Here is a 20,730-nt window from a genome sequence, read left to right on the forward strand (position 1 = left end):
TTTTCTTTTTACACATGTCCTTCTACTATGTTTGCTATATTTTGTTCTTCCTTCTACTATGTTCCTGTGCTATGTTTTCACATGCTATGTTTCTGTGCTATGTTTTCACATGCTATGTTCTGCTACTTGCCTTCCATTACGACTTGATATGCTTCGCCTACTGTATTTTTCTACCATGTTCATTAAGTGTTCTTACTATGCCTGCTTAAGCATATTTTCCTCTACTGTTTCTTCTACTCTCATTGTGGTTCGAATTAATTCCATGACTCTGTTTGCATTAAACCTTCTACTGTATCTGCTTGTTTCCTCTTCTTTGCATTTGCTTCAAGTCGAAAACCCTAGGATTTGGGGTTTTTGGCGAGTTTGGTCTTGTGTGTTTGGACTAGGGTTCTATTTGAGCCCTGGACTCTCTCAAACCCACTTGGGGTCCATATACTGAGTTTGAATCCTTTTGTGTATGAATTCTTCTATACTAGACTCCTCTGGTTAGCATGACAACCCCTTTTATATGTGTTAAAATCTTTCTTCAAAAGGTTTTCCAACTTGTGTTCGAATCAGAATCCTTTTTTTGGGGGTTAATTGATTGCTACTGATTCTTCTTAAGTTAAACCTTTTCCTTAGCCTTTCTGACTTGGTTATTCATTAACCAATAGTTGCAAATCTCTGATTCCTTGATTTATTGGGTACTGATTGGTTCTTACCTTATTTGTTTGATCGTGTATTTTAAAATTTCTTCCCTTAATTAAACTCCTATGTATTTACCCCTAATTGCCTACTTTGCACAAGATGCTTACTTGATCTCTTTCCTTAAATACTCTTTTGTTCATTACCGTTTAAGTTTGAACTCCTTAATTAAAGGAAGTTCTTCTACTGATTGATTCTAATACGTACATGGTTATTTCTTTGCCTTATTCCTTCCCTGTTTTCATACTATAAATACACGCTCTTTTATTAACACAAGGCACCAACATTCGCAGTTTTCTGAACTCACACTCACACTCTCACTCAAAAAGTATTCTCTCTTGTTGCTTGTACTGTGGCCTATTTGCAAGACTTCTGCTTTCTTTTGCTTGTCTCTTTCTGAAACTGGTATGTCCTAGTTTTAATTCCAGCATCAACTCTAATGTGTTTACTTACCAATTCTCCTGTCCATGCTTACTTTACTGCCTGTAGAATTTAACCTTTGTATAATGTGCTTATATCTTGCTTATGTCTTGCAATGAATCCCATTCCCCATGTCCCCCTATGTGTTTGAGCTATAGTTTAAAAAACATGGCAATATACAAAATTATTGTCCATGGATGTAAACTGGACCCTTTGGGTCCTAAGCTCTTTCAGTTTCCCATCCCCATTCCCTTATGTGTGTTTGAGTTAAGGTTTGGCCTGGCAGCATCCAAATTGCTGTCCAGGGTTGAACCTGACCTTCAATAGGTCCTAACTCTCCAATGTTTGGCTAGTGGGCTGGTCAGGGGTGTGCCAGCATTTTATGTTGCTGGGCATGACCACCAGCCTGCCTTGGCATCCCTTATATCCCTCTACTGCACTTACACTTGTTCCTAGACTCTAAGTTCTGCCCCCCTCCAATGAGCCTTGCCTTGGACCTTGAGCTCCCTCTGAACTTGGACATTGGAGGGCTGGCCCTTCCACACTGCACTTTCATTCAGTTCTGATATCTGGGTGTGAGCATTGCCTGGAGTTCTTGAAATTCCTTGGAACTTTGACATACTCCAGATAAGAGAAAGGCTTTGGAACCTGATCCTGGCAGTTGGCTCATATCATATTGTTAGACCTTGGGTTTGAATTAGGCTCCTTGGATGCAGCTTAAGAGTTCTGATTGTAATTTTATTTCCAGTTTTTGATTCATCTTGGTCTGTAATAAAATTTTGTAATAACCTCTGGGGTGATTAGTGAAAAGGGAAGGGTAACCATGCATGCAAAGGGGTAGATATCATGCTCATAGTGAATTACCACACTTCTGTACTCATGTATCTGGCCTATAGCTTTGCACATTTGCATATCACACGTAGATACCATGTCTATAGGTTTATGCATCCACGTAGATACCATGTCTATAGGTTTATGCATCCACATAGAAATCATGTCTATAGGTTTAAGCATCCACGTAGATACCATGTCTATAGGTTTATGCATCCACATAGATATCATGTCTATAGGTTTATGCATCCATATAGATACCATGTCTATAAGAATTTTGCATCTCCATATGGATACAACGCCTATAAGTAACCAGAAATCCAGACTCTACGCATGCATTTTTCACTAGGCAAACCTATTTATAGGATTAAAAACTAACAGTACTCACATACCATGCTTATAGTATTTCTGCGCTTTCGCTACGCCTATAAAAGTGTTTATATTAACGACGCTAGAAAGCATGCCTATAGGAATTATCAATCAAATCTAAATCACTCGTTTTAAGATTAGCACTAATTACAGAACTCGCATCATTCTGTTAAAGCTGGCAACTTTCTTATTCAGTTTGTTTCCTTATTCCTGAAACCAGTAGATGCCATGCCTATAGGCCATCACGTAGGCAAACAAGTATGTAGTAAAATAATTTCACTGGTCTTCGATAAGTTGCAGCCAGGCGAGCCTAATGCGAACTTCTTGCCTGAAAATATGTAATGAACCATCCTGCCTAACGTTAAGTATAATTTTGACCTAATCAGTACATGTAAGACATGCTAAACTACATGATTTTCTGTGATTAAAGGAGGTTTATCTGAGCCTTAATTGTTTTGTGCTCCCATAACCGCTTTCATGTGTTTTGCTTGACGCCTTAGTATTTTAACCTTTTTAAACCTCTGAAAAGCCAAGCTTCCTCCCTTTAGGATTAGTAGTCCTAAAAGCCTCCAGGACTGATAGGTGGGACGGGTAATAGCATGCAATAAGTAATTGAGACTATTTCGCGCTTAATACCTTAACGGGGTGCGAAGGGTAGACATGGAGATGATGATCACACGATAACACTACGCGTACAATTGATTACCGGTGTTGTGTGGATGATCCATGTGATTTATAAACCTAGGACCCCTTTTCTTATACAACTTTGTTTAATATCAATAAAATCCTGTCTTTTCAATTACTCAAAACTCCTCCTTAATTTTACTGTGTTATGCCTTTTCTTCCAAATTTTTCTTTTTTGTTTATTCAATGTATTGATTAATTCTCTGCGTTTAGTCCCCCTTTTAAACAAATTGTAGATCATCTAGACCTTGATCCCACATACTTGTCACGTATTTATTTGCAACCCTTATGTGTAAAATCCTTTGTGTATCTATTTTCATTAAAGTCACAACATAGCATGGCCGGGAACCACACTAGTGGATCTTGAGGGGTGCCTAACACCTTCCCCTTGAGATAATTTCTAGCCCTTACCCGAACTCTGGTTTTCCAACTCAAAAACCCTTCTTAGTGTCCTAATGCATTCAATCATTAGGTGGCGACTCTTCAATTCCAAAAAATCCAATTCCCAAACGGGAATAGAGTTGTCTTCCCGAATGTCGTAAACCCGATTTCGCGAGAAAAAGGGGGCGTCGACAGCAGCATTAGCAGCAACTAACTACCATGTGTGGAAAGGGAGGAATGAAGCCTTATGGCAGAGTTCAGTGCCTAGACCACATAAAGTATGTGAGCAAATCAAAGAAGAATGTAAAATTTGTATGGTGGGAATACTCAACAAGCGGATAAAGGGCAATGATAGAAGATGGATAGAAGGAATATATAGATAGATAGACAGGAACTGTATAGCCTCTTTATATAGATAGAAGCCAAAGTTAGCTGCTTTATTGTTTTTCTTTCATTGTATTCCAATTGATGTACTTGTTTGGAGATGAATAAATTTTTTCATTTCACCAAAAATAATATTCTTAATTATTAAATTTGCAATAATGTGGCTTATTATTTGATTACTCTCAATCTTCATATAGAACTTTTATTATTCATTTGTTAAAGAATTTTGAGGATCAACGATGTTAATTAGGGAATTCGACACATGATTTTGCGCAAGAACTGTTAGGTGAGCCCCGAGTGTTGAACATTAGACGTATTTATGGCACATAGTCACGCGCTTTGGGTGTAAGCCTCACAAGACTGAGCCTCACACGTGAGTCCTAGGGCATTTTGCAAGTGCTCCCACTAGGGACGAGCCCAGAAAAGCCTATTAACTTACTGCTCAAAATTCATATGATAGACCCCCACAACATTCAAAAAATTGATACTTCTAACTAGGGGTGGCAAATGGGCGGGGAGTGTTGTATATGAGCGGGTCGAAAATAAATAATTCAAAAACGAATAAATTAATAACTATTTACTTTTAATCATTTGCCAGCTCTTCTAACCTAGAGGTGATAACTTATATTGCCTTATTCATCAAGTTTTGTTCTCTTGCAATTCAAAGTTAATGCTAGTGATAGAGTCATTCATGACGTCAGATTATTTAGAGTAGCTGATAAGCATATGTGCTGAAAAGCACTTTTAAGTGCTGAAGCTGATTTAAAAAATAAGCAGTTACATGTTTGGATAAAAGTGCTGAAATTATTAATAAGCAGCTAAAAAATTGGGTATACAAAGAGTTTTGTTTTAAAAAGAAGTATTTTAGGGATAGAATAGTAAATATTTTGGTCAAACCTAAAGTGCCTATAAGTTGAAATTTGATAAGTTGGGGGAGACCAACTTATGGCTTTTGGTTTATTTTTGACTTATAAGCACTTAACTTATAAGCACTTTTAATTTTACCAAACGCGTAGATAAGCCAAAAAGTACTTATAAGCCAGTTTGACCAGCTTATAAGCTTAGCAAAACACCCTCTAAACTACAACCAAATACGTATGCAGAGGAACAATAACTAATCTATAGTCGCCAATGGAAGTGCTAATATTATTGGATCTTTTTTAGCAACATGATGATACAATTAAATTATGAGTTTTTCAGTGGAAAAAGAATAAGTAGCCAGATTCTTATCAGATACGTAAATCTTTTATTGGCATATACGACTTCTAAAGTTTATTTCCTTTAGTGGAGTTTGTCCGAGGATGCTTTGTGCACCAAAATAAGCAAACAATAAAATAAAGATTGCTATTTTGATTGGACTGGATTAGGAGCCCCATATAGATGTAACAAAATTGCAAGATAGATTACCTAAATATTATTTACAATGTGAGAACTGCAAATGTATGTGACGACGCATGGCTATTACATTCTTTGTGTGACATAATTTATTTTCAAATCACTTTTACAATCTCGAATTGATGAAAAGTTATGCCCTTAAAATCTTGGAATTAAGCCTATCTTGTTTGTCCAACTAAGTTTGCTTATCTAACCGCTAATCCTTTCATCAAACGTAAGTAGATTCAAGATTTGAACTTGACAAAGAGTCATATGTATATTTATAGTGTATATATATGCTGAAAATGATGTTTTCAATTAAACTCACTCTCAAAATTAAGCTGCTTCGATATCGAACGGAATCATACATCCAGTCACTGTGTGTAGTTTTATGTGTAAAGAGGAAGATTGAAACATAGGCTACTGCAACGGCAATTGACTATAATTGGACTTTTTTTGGTGGACATGCTTGCATTGAAGGTGAAATGGGAGATAGTGACTCTTCGATTTCAAGGTTGTTTACCCTCAAAATCGGATAACAATTGAATTTATAAGTGGCTTTAAGGATACATGGATTAAATTGAGACAAAGTGACAAGTTAAATTGTAATTGGAAATAAAGTATGATAAAGTAAATTCAAACCACATGAATTGAACGGTAACAACTTCGGGGGAGAGTCACCCTTTAGCAGAATGCACTTTGATCAGTATCAAGATACAGTTGAAATCGAGCTTAAAGAGAAAATAACAGTATATTGCTTCTGAATGGATATTATAATGTCTTTTACAAATAATCAGACCCCCTTTATATAGTAGGGGACTCCTATTTTAGGTACAATCCTATAAAAGGTAAAAATCCCATGATTTGCTAATTAGCTGGTTTCTCATGATACGTCCCGAGATTCTCGCCGTGATACCCGACAGGTTACGGATATTTCGGCCTTCCGTTATTCGGTCTGGCAATGTTTCCTCGAGCCCATTCGGGGTCAGGGTCAACTACGGGGTCATGGACTCGATGTTCTCGAGGTCAGGCATTCTGACCTTGTATCCTAGTTGATGGAATCCGGAGTCGATCTTCAACCCATCACGTTTCAATCCCGATATGTCATGCAATAGGCAAACCCGATTTCGATCATATACAGATAGTCCCCTTGTTTTTCGGAGAGTAAACGACGAGAAATGATATGAGCTCCCGATTCCCCCCTCGATACTCCGCATCAGAAATGACAAAATGAACGAAACGTTTTGTCAGACACATCTTAATGACATTAGATGCTCGTCAGTTGCTCGTCGGCCACTCCTGGTCTTGAACCATCGTTTGAAATTATAAATACCCTCTTCTTCATTCGTTCAAACTTTACATCCAAACCTTCTCTACTCTTGTTCTTAAAAATCTTTGCATTTTCTAGCACTTGTACCCAGATTTCTTGATATCTTCGTAAGAACTCTCGCTTGTCTTCACTCTAAACCACTAAGCGTACCCTTTAACTTCCTCTCTTTCATCTTTAACCCTCCAATTAATAGAAAATGGCGAGACTTCAAAGACAGTTCACCAAAAAGAAGCTACTTCTACATCATAGCCGGTCGGCGAGGAGCCAGCAACGGAACCTCTTCTTAACACGTTTATCCCTGGCGGGTGCTTGGTGACCGCTGATTTTTAGGTTGAAAAACCTTCACTTGTTCTGGGCCTGGGTGAGAAGATCTCAAGGTATATCTGCTCGATCACCGAAGATATTCTTCCGACGGTTAAAAAATACTACAACTAGGTCGAAAAAGACGTGGTGGTTCCTGGGCCCGAAGAAGATATCACTACCCACGTTAAGGGATACTTAAGTGTTTACACTTATCCCTTTACATTGGGCCCATTGGACCCGGTGATCATCCAATTCTGTAAAAGGTACGAGGTGTGCCTTGGTCAGATCCACCCCTCGTTCTAGAGGATAGTCATTCTTCTCCGATTCTTCGTGAGTAAGATTGACGGATGCCCATTTATGGTTGACCATCTGATGCGCCTATACAGTCCCCGATTCTTCTGGAGAGGGGAGGGGGGAGGGGGAGGGGGAAGGGCTGATTAAACTTGTGCGCGGGGCTACTGAAGCCCTGTTCTCGAGCATCGATGAGGATCGGGATCGAGGTTGGCTAGGCCGATTTGTCTGAGTGAGGACCTCGGACCTGATCCCCGCCGAGTACATGCCGTTCCCCGAGAAGTGGAACACAAAGCGTAAGTTAAGTTTCGCTTTTTCTAGAACTTCATTTTTACTCTCTTTTTCTTCTTTCTTATCGATGTTTGGTGGTGATGCAGTTGTTGCTCGGGTCCCGGATGCAGTTCCTCGACTTAGGGAGTGGGTTGAGGGCATTGTGTCATAGAAACCGTATTCCGAGGCCGGTGGGAGGCCCGTTCTCATGGTGAGATTTCTCCTTGAGTGGACAACTTTTGGGTTTTTTCTATGCTGCCTTACTCATTTTTTTTCTTTGTAGGCCTTTCCAAGGATGTTGCAATGAGGCCTCCATCCGGCGATGAGGATATCCCCGCCGAGTCCCCTACTCTGAGACAGGGTGAGGAGAATAAGAGGAGAAGGGCTCCGAGTTCCCTGAACTTGGAAAAGAAAAAACCGAAAAGGAGGCTTGTGCTCAAATCCAAGGAAAGCACCAGCGCCAGAGAGCTCCCATCGGACTCATTCCATTGGCCGAGGGATGAGTCCGAAGAATGAGAAGAAGAATCTGAACTTGTGTCCCGCATGCGAGGCGACACCGAACTCCCTCAAACCAGGGGGGCCGATGAAGAAGCAGTGGCTGAGTTCTCCGAACCAGATAGAGGCGAATGGCCAAAACCCTGCAGCTTATAAATCTGCTATGGCAATTGAAAAATCCGAGCTTTCTACTAAACTTCTGCTTACGGAACTTACACAAAGAGAAGCTGAATTTTCTTGATTTGATTGAACGCTATGGATGGTGGAATCGGATCATCACATCATCAGCAGCAAAACCATGTCTTAGTCGAAGGTAAAGTCCCATTTTTATCCTTCCTTCCTTTTTGTTCCTTTTAATTTGTAAACCATCTTATTCTTGTGTTGTTTGGGTCCCTTTAATTTTTTCTATTTCCTTTTTGTTGGTTTTGGTGTTGGGGTTGTTGTGTAGCTTTAGTTCAAACCTGTATCTAAAAAGTCATATAATGTGTATAAATAATCCTCTGCTAGGTGACTATATATGTATAGAGAGCTATGGAAAGCATGTGCAGGTCCCATGATGGATCTTCCCATAGTTGGGGAGAGAGTATACTATTTCCCTATGACTCGCATGAAGCCGGTCTCTTCTTAATGTCTTCCTATTATTCTTTAACTAAGATACATTATTTAATAATATTTTTTAAACTAAGATACATTATTTAATAATACTCTTTTAATTGTATGCTCATTGATATATGTACACACGCATTGTGAAATATTATTTGCGTTTTTAAATTAATTTTTTTTATATTTATCGAGATAAATTACACACGTGATGCACGAATCCTTAGACTAATTACTTTAAAAAGAATAAATGAAAGAGCTAGAACAAAGTTGAAAAAGAAGCATTGAAGCGATATATATAAGTCTAGCAAAACAATTAGAAAAGTAAGAAATGCTCACATGAAAAGATATATATAGAGAAAGATAGACTTGAGAAAGAAACGGAAAACGGTTGGCAGATAAATGGCGCCAAAAGTAAAGAAAGAAAATTCTTTTATCTCCCATTTCTGTTCCATCCATTTCTTCTTCCTCCTTCACTTTTTCGCTTTCTCTTTTTTTTCCTCTGCAAATTTCAACCTTTTACCATGTCTGTGAAGCTCCATATTCCCTCTACATAATAAATACTAAGGTATTATGACGATAATTATGTTACAATTAGAATTCCCTTTGACAAATGTCACAGACGAGTCCAGAATCTAAAAGTCGTAAGTACACCATTTAATTAATATTTTTACATGCTTCTAAAATTTTAAACACCTTTTCTGTTTTTATCTTTATTGCATGGACGTCAAACGTTTTTTTTTTTCCAGTTTAATCATCTGGTATTTGAAATTCACCAGCTCGACTAATCTGGATTCGTGCTGCATAGAACTAGTTAAGAGAAAAGTGCTTCCTTTCAGGAATTCCTCCATTCCCGGGCTCAAATGGGAGGTCTCCAGTAAAGATACCAGAGGCGGATCCAAAATTCGATAGTCACGGGGGCATCATTATATTCAATATTAATTTATCACTACTCATGGAGATTGGTACGGGGGCATTTGTTAATATTTGACTATTTTTTGAATTAACAAGTACATATACATGAAGTTTTGGTGGAATTTTCCGGGTGCCGGTGACCCCTCTACCTGTAATGTAGGTTCACCTACCATTTTGATGCATTTTGTTGAGATTCCTAGGGGGTGGCAGACCGCTTTAACAACTTCTTTGATTGTTTAGATTCTACCGCCTCGGAGGACATCATCGGGTTGGGTGACTTGCCGGTACTAAAGAAGAGTCCATCTTCGGGAACCAACGGGCCTTCTTCATGTCCGAAACTAGTAAATCGGTTCCTAGCTCCGAGTGCAGATCCTGACCGGAAGAGGTCGATTATTATGTCCATTCCGGAGGATTCCAGGTCCTCTCTGCCCCCGTGGGGGTTGCAAGTTATCTTTGGTGCCTGGTGACCGAAGAGGACCAAGCAAAGGTGAACGAGGTGGAAGCGCCTTGCCTATTCAATGAAGCCCAACATGCAATAAACTGGGTAACTTCGAATGCCTCTTGACGACTTTTTTATCATGTACTTAGATTAAGTCATAAATAATCGTAACCTTTTCCTTTGTGTTTGTAGGCCTCGGTGCTTCATCACGATACTTTTCTCCAATATCGAGTAGAGTTAAACCACCATGAGGCCGAGACTCGAGTGCTCATTTAGAAACTTCAAGTCGAGCTGGGGGCGGCTTAGAAGGGGCATGCCGACCTGGTCAAGCAAGTAAGAAGAGTATTTGAGGTTAGTGACGATGAGTTAGATATAATGGCTAATGGTCCGTACCCGTAGGTCTAACAGAAGCTTGACCAACTCCGGGCAGAGGTGGATGCGGTAAAGGTCGAGGCCGAAGAATGGAGAAAAAACATGGACTGCCTGGCCTCAGAAAGGAGACCGCCCGGGCACAACTAGCTTCGGCTGAGGTCCAACTTTGATCTATAAAGGAGAAGTCTTTGGTGCACGCCAAGAAGATCGAGGAGCTCCAGTCCCAGTTGAATTCGACTGTCTCTGATCGAGAAAATATGGCCAAGGAGCTTGAAACGGTCGAGTCGGAGGCCAAAGTAATTAAAGTTGATGCCAACGAGATGGTGGCCGTTTATATGGCTGATGCCGAGGCGGCTCAGGTTCGAGCAAAAGACATCATCGAGCATGCAAAGTGGCAATCTCGAAGGGAGGCCCTTGAGGAAATTCACGCTCGAGGTTTCGACTTATCGACTGAGATTGAGAGTGACAAAGAGCCGAAGCCGAGGCCAAAAAACTGGCTTATCCAGAAAAAGACGAGGAGTCCGAAGATTTGGGCGAGTCCGAGGGTGGCGAGGACCCTGAAGGTGATGATGCTGCCCCCGACGAAGACTATGCCACTTAAGCCTTTTTAGATGTTTTTGGATTTTGTATTATCCTTTGTTGAGGCCGTTTTGCCTTTGTAAAAATTTGCAACGGGGCTGTTTGGCCCTTGTAAAAAGAATTTTTGATTATGAATATAAGGCTTTTTCCCTTCAACTGCTTTTGAATTTTCCCTTTGTTTTACTTATTTATATTTGCCATGATCTAAATGCCTTAGCATGAAATAATTAGGTTTTGTTCGGAGATTCGAATAAAGCTTGCCTTCAACTTTATTTCATTTTAAGGCATCGTGGGGGTTCAGTGTGACCGGAAATTTTTCCTCCAAGGCACTTGGACTTTTGTAGGTCATAGTCTGCCGAGGGTAGCCTTTATAACCGGTTAAGAAATTTTAAGGCCTTGTTGTTTTTGTTACGGGTCTCAGATGTCTCTGAGCCTTGTTAACATGGCCGTAGCCTTTATAGTTTGGGTGTTGTCCCATGTTAATATCGTTATCCCGAGTTATCCATGCTTGACTAAGATGAAAGTCCCCGAGTGGGGGTGGCCTTAGCCTTTAAAATTCGGGCATTGCCTAATAGGACTTATGCCCCCGAGCTCTGATAGCTCGTACTGTCCAGTTTGGTTTCGGACAGTAATCCCCGGGTAGGAGAGATCATTTAAACTCGGACTAAGGTGGCCCTTGGGCTTGATACCTTTAGGAGACCGGAAGTAGGAAATTCCTTACGAAATGCGAGAAAAATTTAGAAAGATATGATACTTATCCACAAGGAAGAAACTTCTTTTTATTATTGTGGGTCATAATTACACATGTGTACAAGCTTTGTGTCAGGGCTCGAGCAATCTATGAGGGCACGATTCATTTGACCGTTTGTCCCTTACAATAAACTCTATCGATCGAGACCCTTTGGTTATGAAGTTTCTTACCTTGCTAAAGTCGATATCCAAGGGTAATGTCCCCCAGTATTCGAGGTTGACCATAGAGAAGCCTCGGATACCGTTAATGTGTTCTTCGACACCGATTCACGACCGGTCTTCGATTCTAAGTTAGCACAATCCGCTGTTGCCTCATTAAAAATCTTGTCGGAAAACCCGTTTGGGACAAAACCGGTTCAAGGGAAAAAGAGTGCAACGCATGCTTTCAGGCCTAAAAATTTTGTACTGATCCTTGTCGGTTACCTGCAAGCGTTAGTGCAAAACATAAGTAAAGGAAAATGAATGGGGTCATACCTTAGCAGTAATAGCGTTTCAAGTGAGTTGTATTCCAATTGCTGGATAGTTGTTCGCCCTTCATTGTTCCGAGTTTGTAGGACCCCTTTTCGGTGATTTCAAAGATATGATATGGACCTTCCCTGTTCGGCCCCAACTTCCCCTCGTTCGAGTTTCGGGTGTTTAGTGTAACCTTCCTTAATACTAAGTCCCCAACGTTGAAGCATTGAAGGTTGGCCCTTCTGTTGTAATATCTCTCAATCCGTTACTTTTGGGTAGCCAACCGAACGAGGGCATCTTCGTTCCATTCATCCAATAGCTCCAGGCTCGTACTCATGACCTCGTCATTCGATTCCTTTGTTGTATATCGAAACCTGATACTTGGTTCTCCGAGTTCGACCTGATAAGTGGGGATTTTGACTACTTATTAGCGCCTTTTTGCTTTCGTTTTAGTCCAAAAGTGTTTAATTGTATTCTCGAAAACTGATGAAATATGTTTAGTTGCAGGAGTATTGGAAAATGAGCCACAAAGATTAAATCCAACTCAAAAAGGAGTGGTCTGAACTCAAGGACAAAAATCAGGCACAAAAGCACAAGTGCGAATCGCAGATTTCCGTCTGCGGCCGCAGAATGTGAACGGAAGTCTATCAGAGTCCAAGTGCAAAGTACGGACCGCACAATTATTGTGCTGCCGTAGAAGCTATGCAAGAGCTTAAATACAGAGAGTCATCATTTCAAGCATAAAGGAAATGCGGACCGCACAATTATTGTGCGGCCACAGAAGTCCGCTACGCGGTCGCACTCAGAAATGTGTGGTCCGCAAAAGAGCCCTACGCGGCAGCATTTGTGGACTGTAGAATTTGAGAGATGCGGCCGCATTCCAGATTGTGCGGCTGCAGATTCAACTCCTGTCAAGACTCAAGCAAAGTGCGGACCGCACATGGAAATGTGCGGCCGTAGAACCTCCGAAAGGGCATTTTTGTCCAAAATTTCTAGCTTTGTATAAATAGAATAGTTTCACAAATTTAGGTGATGTTTTGAATATTGAAAGTTCTGTAGCCGTTTTTCGTTGCTTCTTTAGGCAACTTTAGCTTACTTTGGTGATTTAACATTGGATTTTCATCTTTAAATCTTTCAATATGAGTTTTATCATCTTTTCTTCCTTATTTTCTTCTATATCCATTATGAGTAGCTAGATTTTTAACTAGGGTTGTGACCCAACCCTAGTGTGTAAACCTAATGGGTGATTGATTTATGGCTTGTTTATGGTTGGGTGTTTATTATTTAGCCTTGTTCTTGCTTTTAATTGTAGAATTAATGGTTGCAAACATTAGTTCATGCCTATTTGATTTGGCCTCTACTTGAGAAAGAGAGACATATTCTAGGAAAACTTGGCTAACAAGAATTTGGAATAAAATCAAGAGATTGATAGTCCCAATTAAAGGGTTGAACCTAGAGATAGTAAAACCCGACTAGAGCATTTTATCAACTGTTTTGTTCAATACCCATTCGGACTTGAGAAAGCCAAATTGGGCAAAATCACAGTCTTACCGAGAGGTATTGAGTGGGTGATTGAGTGTTGATAGCTATAATACACCCCGACCAACAAAACAAGCTTTAAAGTTTACAACCTCGTTAGGCAAATACCTAGGTGAAGGTCATAGCCCTAAGCCTTTTTATATCTTTGAAAAACATCCAAAAACAATATTCTCTAGTTTTATATCTTTTGATTTGTAATCCTTAGAAAATTTTTAGAAGTAAAAACAAAACCATATTTCTTGAAGTGCAATTTTGATACTTCACGTGCTCAATCCAAATATATACTACTAATTCCCATCCCAGCTCCCTGTGGATTCGATCCCGACTCCTTGTTGGGTATTATAATTGCAATCGACCATTTCATAACCTCAAATAGAGGTGTGACTTGGACGAGATCAATTTTTGGCGCCGGTGCCCGGGAGCTAAAAATAGATTTAGCTATATATTTGGTTTTATGTGTGAATTGTCTTCTTTTCTTTCTGTTTTACAAATATTTTTGGTGAAACAATTGTAGGTTAAACAATGGCTCTCAACAACAATGATCCTCTTGGAAACATGCCTATGGGGGATGTGGACGTGGAAGATGACCAGGTTGAAGAGGTTCCTCTTGAACCTCAAGCAAATAGACGAGGCCGACCGCCTCAAGAAAACATCTCCATTCCACCCCCACCTCCACCAAGAGCGGCATCACACCGCGTGTTGTCGAATGAAGGGTATGCAAGTGCCATAGTACCGCCCCGCATTAGGGCGGGAAACTTTCAAATCACAAATGTTATGTTACATTGTTAGAGCAACTGGGATTCTTCACCGGGGCTCCGAATCAAAATGCGTACAAACAGTTGAAGGGGTTTGTGCACACTTGGTAGGGGAGTAAACAGACAAATGTCTCCAAGGATGCTTTAAGGTTGAGGCTATTTCACTTCTCTCTACGGGGAAAAGCATTGGATTAGTTAGAGTGATTGCCAAACCATTCTACCCATACATTGGATGAATTGGCGGAGAAATTTATTTCCAAGTTCTTTTCTCCTGGGCATATGGCTACTTTTAGAGACGAGATTCTAGCATTCAAACAAGAGCCCAATGAGCCTTTGCATGAGATATGGGAGAGGTACCGTACTATGGTGAAAGAGTTCCCAAACAATGACATGACGGAGGCAATGATTCAACAAACTCTCTATAAGGGGATCAATACTGCCTATCAATACGTGGTCAACCAACTTGTCGGTAGAAATTTCATGACAATGCCATATGCGGAAGCATGTGAGATCTTAGATGAAATGGTGGATACTTCATTGGCATGGCAAAGTAGAGCAAATGTTCCTCAAGGTGATCCAAACATGATTCACCTACATAAAGAATTGCATGATCATGGGCAAGCAATTATTGAGTTGACCACCACAATGAATCAATTAGCCATGACTCAACTTCAACAAGTGAAAGGTCCTAATCAAGTCAATGAATGGAGGGAGTTAGTATGATTGTAAACAAGAGAAGACAAAAGGGTCCACAAGTGCAAAACCGTGTGGAAAATTATGTACAAGATGATAGTGGGTTTGATCAAGATGAATTTTACAATGAACAAGAGGAGGAAGTACAATATCTGAACAACTTCCAAGGGCAAAGAAACAACTCTCAAGGCCCGAATCAACAACAATGGCGACCTCAAGAAAATCAAGAGAATTGGAATTCTAGCAGCCAAGGAAATTGGAATGGTGGTAAAACCAAGGGAATTGGAACAGTCAAAACAATCAAGGAAATTGGAATGGTCAAAATAACCAACGCAATTCGAGTGGCAATAGTCAAGGATATTAGGAAGGCAACAACCAAATGGGTGGAACAATAACATAGGCAACCGCGGGTCAGGCTTTCAGAGGCCCCCGATGTATTAGAAACCGAGCAACCCGCCTCCTTATCCTTCCCATGGTCCAAGCTCCTCCAACAATAAGATGGGACGAATTGAGAATATGTTCAAACAAATGATAGAGAAGAATGCTTCCTCCGATTCCCAACCAGCCTCTTAGAACACTTCAAATTCGAAATTGGGGCAAATCTCGCAAGCTTTAAACACTCGTCCTAAGGGGGCATTAGCATGTGACACGGTGGTGAACCCAAAGGGTGGAAATAACACGGGACATGCCATGGCCGTTACTACAAGGAGTGGAAAAGATGGGGATGCAACCACCTTAAGTGAAAGAAAGATTATGCATGATGATCAAGTGGTACAAGAAGATGAGATCCCGAACAATAAGGTGAAATAAAATGAAGAAGTGAGGATTGATATTGATGACAATGTGGAGGAGACTCAAGAGGAAGTAAACTCGTCTAGGGAGCACATTGTTGACATACCGGGACCGGTAATGCCAAAGGCTAAGGCACCAATGCCTACGCCTCCTCCTCCATATCCTCAAAGGATTGCCAAGCAAAATAGCGAGAATCAATTCAAAAAGTTCATTGACATGATGAAGAGAATATCTATCACGTGCCATTTGTTGAGGCTTTGGATCAAATGCCCGGTTATGCAAAGTTCATGAAGGATTTGGTGACAAAGAAGCGGTCGATGAATTGTGAAACTATAAAGATAACTCATCAAGTGAGTGCAATTGTGCACTCAATGGCTCCTAAATTGGAAGGTCCTGGCGCTTTCACAATCCCTTGTACCATTGGAAGTGCCGACTTTGCTAAAGCTCTTTGTGATCTTGGGAAAGTATCAATTTGATGCCCTATTAGGTTTTCATGACTTTGGGGATTGGGCAACCAAGACCCACATCTATGAGATTACAAATGGCAGATCGTACCATGAAGAGATCGTTGGGTATAACTGATGATGTGTTGGTTTGTGTTGATAAATTCATTCTCACGACGGATTTTGTTATTCTTGATTGTGAGGTTTATTATGAGGTGACGATCATTCTTGGAAGACCTTTTCTTGCTATGGGGAAGGCTCTATTGATGTTGAAGCTGGAGAACTTACCTTCTGGGTTGGTGATGAAAAAGCGGTTTTCCGTGTGTGTAAGTCTATGATGCAACCCAATATCAATGAGGTGTGTTCTTTTAAGGACTTGGTGACTGATGTGATTATTGATTAAACAAGTTCCGTGATGAATTTTGATGATACTTTGGAGGCCGTCTTGCTCAATTGTGATGATGAAGAAATGGAGGGTTACGTGGAATGTGTGAACTCTTTGCATGGGATGGGGTCGTACACTTATGAGCCCCGCAAATTGTCTTTGGATCTTGAGAATAGGACCAGTCCTCCAACAAAGCCTTCAATTGAGGAGCCTCTCATCTTGGAGTTGAAGCCATTACCTCCACATCTTCGGTAGGAATTTCTCGGCCCTTCTTCTACTTTGCTGGTTATTCTTTCCTCTTGTTTGACTAAGGTGCAGGTAGAGTATACATTGGCGGTGCTACAAAAAATGAAGAAGGCTATTGGATGGACATTGGCGGATATTCGAGGGATAAGCCCAGCATTTTATATGCACAAGATTAATTTGGAGAAAGGTGCCAAACCATCTATTGAACATCAAAGGAGACTCGATGAAGCCATGCAAGAGGGTGTCAAGAAAGAAATCATCAAGTGGTTACATGCCGGGGTTGTTTAACCCATTTCCGATAGTTCATGGACTTCTCCGGTTCAATGTGTCCCAGAGAAAGGGGACATGACGCTGGTCACCAATGAAAAGAATGAGTTGATTCCTACAAGAATGGTGACCGGGTGGAGAGTGTGTATGGACTATCGCATGGTCAACAAAGTCACAAGGAAGGATCGTTTCCCACTTCCCTTCCTAGATCAAATGCTTGATAGATTGGCCGGCCGTGATTTCTATTGTTTCCTTGATGGGTATTCTGGCTACAATCAAATTCTTATTACTCCGTAGGATCAAGAGAAAACTACTTTCACATGTCGTCATGGTACTTTCGCATTCTCGCGGATGCCATTTGGGTTGTGCAATGCACCGGTGACTTTTCAAAGGTGTATGATGGCTATCTTCACGGACATGGTGGAGGACTTTCTTGAAGCTTTATGGATGACTTTTCGGTGGTCGGGAATTATTTTGATGATTGTTTAGCAAACTTGGACAAAGTGTTGGCACGATGTCAAGAAACAAACTTGGTGCTCAATGGGAGAAGTATCATTTCATGGTTGAGGAGGCATTGTCCTTGGCCATAAGATCTCAAAGAATGGAATTAAAGTCAACAAGGCAAAGATTGAGGTGATTTTTAAACTTCCACCTCCAACTTCAGTCAAAGGCGTGTGGAGTTTCTTAGGCCATGCTGTATTTTACCGGCGTTTCAACAAGGATTTCACTAAATTGGTAAACCCGTTTTGCAAGCTTTTGGAGAAAGATGCCAATTTTCATTTCAATGATGATTGCATGAGATCCTTTGAGTTGATAAACCTCAAGTTGACAACTACTCCCATTATCACCGCTCCAAATTGGAGTGTTCCTTTTGAGCTCATGTGAGATGCAAGTGATATAGCAATAGGGGCTGTTTTGGGGCATTGCATCAACAAGATCTTTCATCCGGTTTATTATGCAACCAAGACCATGAATAGTGCACAAGTCAACTACACCATTACGAAAAAAGAGCTTCTTGCCATTGTGTTTGCTATTGAGAAGTTTCGCCCGTACTTGATGGGTGCAAAAGTGATTGTTCATACGGATCATGCGGTACTCCGTTATATCATGAGCAAGAAAGATTCCAAATCCCGATTGATGAGATGGGTACTTTTGTTTCAAGAGTTTGATATAGACATCCAAGATCGAAAGGAAGTGAAAACCAAGTGGCGGACCACTTGTCTTGCATGGAGGAGAAGGGGAGGCCGCAAGATGGCCTTGAAATCAATGGCTCCTTCCTCGATGAGCAATTCTTGGCTATTTCATTGAAAGAGGTGCCTTGGTTCGCGGATATAGAAAATTATCTTATGAGTGGTATCATTCCGGTTGAGTTTTCTTCAAACTAAAGGAAGAAGCTCAAACGGGATTATCAAGACTATTATTGGGATGAACCGTACCTTTATCGGATATGTACAGATGGAGTGATTAGAAGATGTGTATCGGAGGAGGAACAAGTTGAAATTAGTGGGGCTTGTCATTCTTCTCCTTATGGTGGTCACTATGGTGGAGCAAGAACGACAGCCAAAGTGTTAAGTTGCGGTTTCTATTGGCCCACTCTCTACAAGGATGCTAGTGATATTGTTAAGCGTTGTGATGAATATCAAAGGGCCGGTGGAATCTCAAAGAAAAATGAAATGCCCCTCACCACCATATTGGAGATTGATATATTCGATGTGTGGGGTATTGACTCACGGGTCCATTTGTGAGTTCTTATGGAAACACCTACATCTTGGCCACGGTTGGTTATGTGTCCAAATGGGCCGAGGCTGTTGCCTTGACCAACAATGAAGCGAGAAGTGTTGTGGCATTTTTGAAGAAGAACATTTTTACAAGATTCGGTACACCAAGGGCTATCATAAGTGATGGGGGATCGCATTTTTGCAACAAAGCTTTTGATACCTTACTCACCAAGTATGGTGTCACTCATATAGTCACGACCCCCAATCATCCTCAAGCAAGTGGTTAAGTGGAAGTCTCCAAATGAGCGATAAAGAGTATTTTGTCCAAAACAGTGAATGCCAACTGGACGGATTGGTCAAAGAAACTTGATGATGCTTTATGGGCTTATAGGACGGGTTACAAAATATTGATTGGAATTTCTCCATACCGGTTGGTGTTCGGGAAAGCTTGTCATCTTCCGGTGACTTGAGCACAAAGCCATGAGGGCTTTAAAGAAGTTGAATCTTGAGTGGGATGTCGCCGCCAACTTAAGGGTGGCACAATTGAATGAGCTAGATGAGTTCCGGTACCATGCATACACAAGTTCATCCTTATACAAGGAGAAGATAAAGTACCTCCATGATAAGTACATCGGGAACAAGGATTTTAAAAAAGATGATCTTGTGTTGTTGTTCAATTCTCGGTTACGGATGTTTCCGAGAAAGTTGAAGTCTAAATGGAGTGGCCCGTTTGAGGTTGTGAGTGCGACACCCTTTGGTGCATTGAACTTGAAGAATAAGAATGATGCGGTGTTTAACCAGGTGAAGCATTATTTGGAAAAAGTTGATGATGGCCACGTCATGGCGGTAATTCATTTCAAGTGATGATGGTAATCTACATCGTGCCGCGACATTAAATCGAGTAATTCATGGGAGGCAACCCATGTTTCTTTTTCTTTTTCTTTTTCTTTTTCTTCTTCTTTAGATAGGTCTTGTTTTGTGCTAACTGGTTTTGAAGTGTGTTGTAGGAACGAGTTTGCTTTGTAGGGACTGTGCTCAGAAAAAAATGGCTAAGTATGGAAAAAGTGCGGACCGCACATTTACAACTGTAAAGCTAAAATTGCACACTCTCTGAAGTTTGCCTATTAGAGAAATGGCCTAAGTGCGGCCGCACAAGAAAATGTGTGGTCCCCATCAAAATGTGAGGCCGCACTCATCTCTTGAACTTTGGCTATCCCATTTAGTATAAACAGTGCTTGTCATTCTATAGTTAAAACTATACATTCTCTGAAAACTAGAACAAAGGCAAAAATAGTGCACTCAACTGATTCACGCATCTAACACTCATTTCATCATCTTTGATTCTTCCTTAGCATCACTGCATTACTGGTATGTTTAATTCATCTTTAAAATTCTTCAATTTTATTAATTTTGTTCATAATTAGTTTAGTTATTTTTAGACATAATGTGAAATTCATCATCATGTGAGCTATAATTGGTGTTCGGTAACTTCTTATTTGCTATATGGGGGATGGGTAAATTGTGTATCATGTCTAAATTGCTACTACCATGTCGAAATTGTGCGTGAATTAGAAACTCTAAGAATCTGCCCGATTTGATTTTGAATTGTGCGACCGCACAAGGAATTGTGCGGTCCGCAGATTGTTAGTTTAGGACATTTGGTATGAAGTGATTTTGCGGACCGTATTTGAATTGTGCGGTCCGCGAAAATTGAACCGCGACCGCAGAAAAGTGTGTGCGGCCGCAGATCGAGCAATTCCCTGTCTTCAGAGAGTTGTCAATTTTGAGGTCCCAATGTGCGGCCGCACTAAAAATTGTGCGGACCGCATTTCAATTTTGCGGTCGCTTTAAAAATTGTGCGGACCGCAGAATCACCACTGCGGCCGCACTCAAAAATGTGTAGACCGCACTTACCCAACCTGCATACTATTTTTTCTGCAACTATCTGATACATTGAGTTTGAACTAT

Source organism: Nicotiana attenuata, unplaced genomic scaffold, assembly GCF_001879085.1.
Source record: "Nicotiana attenuata strain UT unplaced genomic scaffold, NIATTr2, whole genome shotgun sequence".
Taxonomy (NCBI): Eukaryota; Viridiplantae; Streptophyta; class Magnoliopsida; order Solanales; family Solanaceae; genus Nicotiana; species Nicotiana attenuata.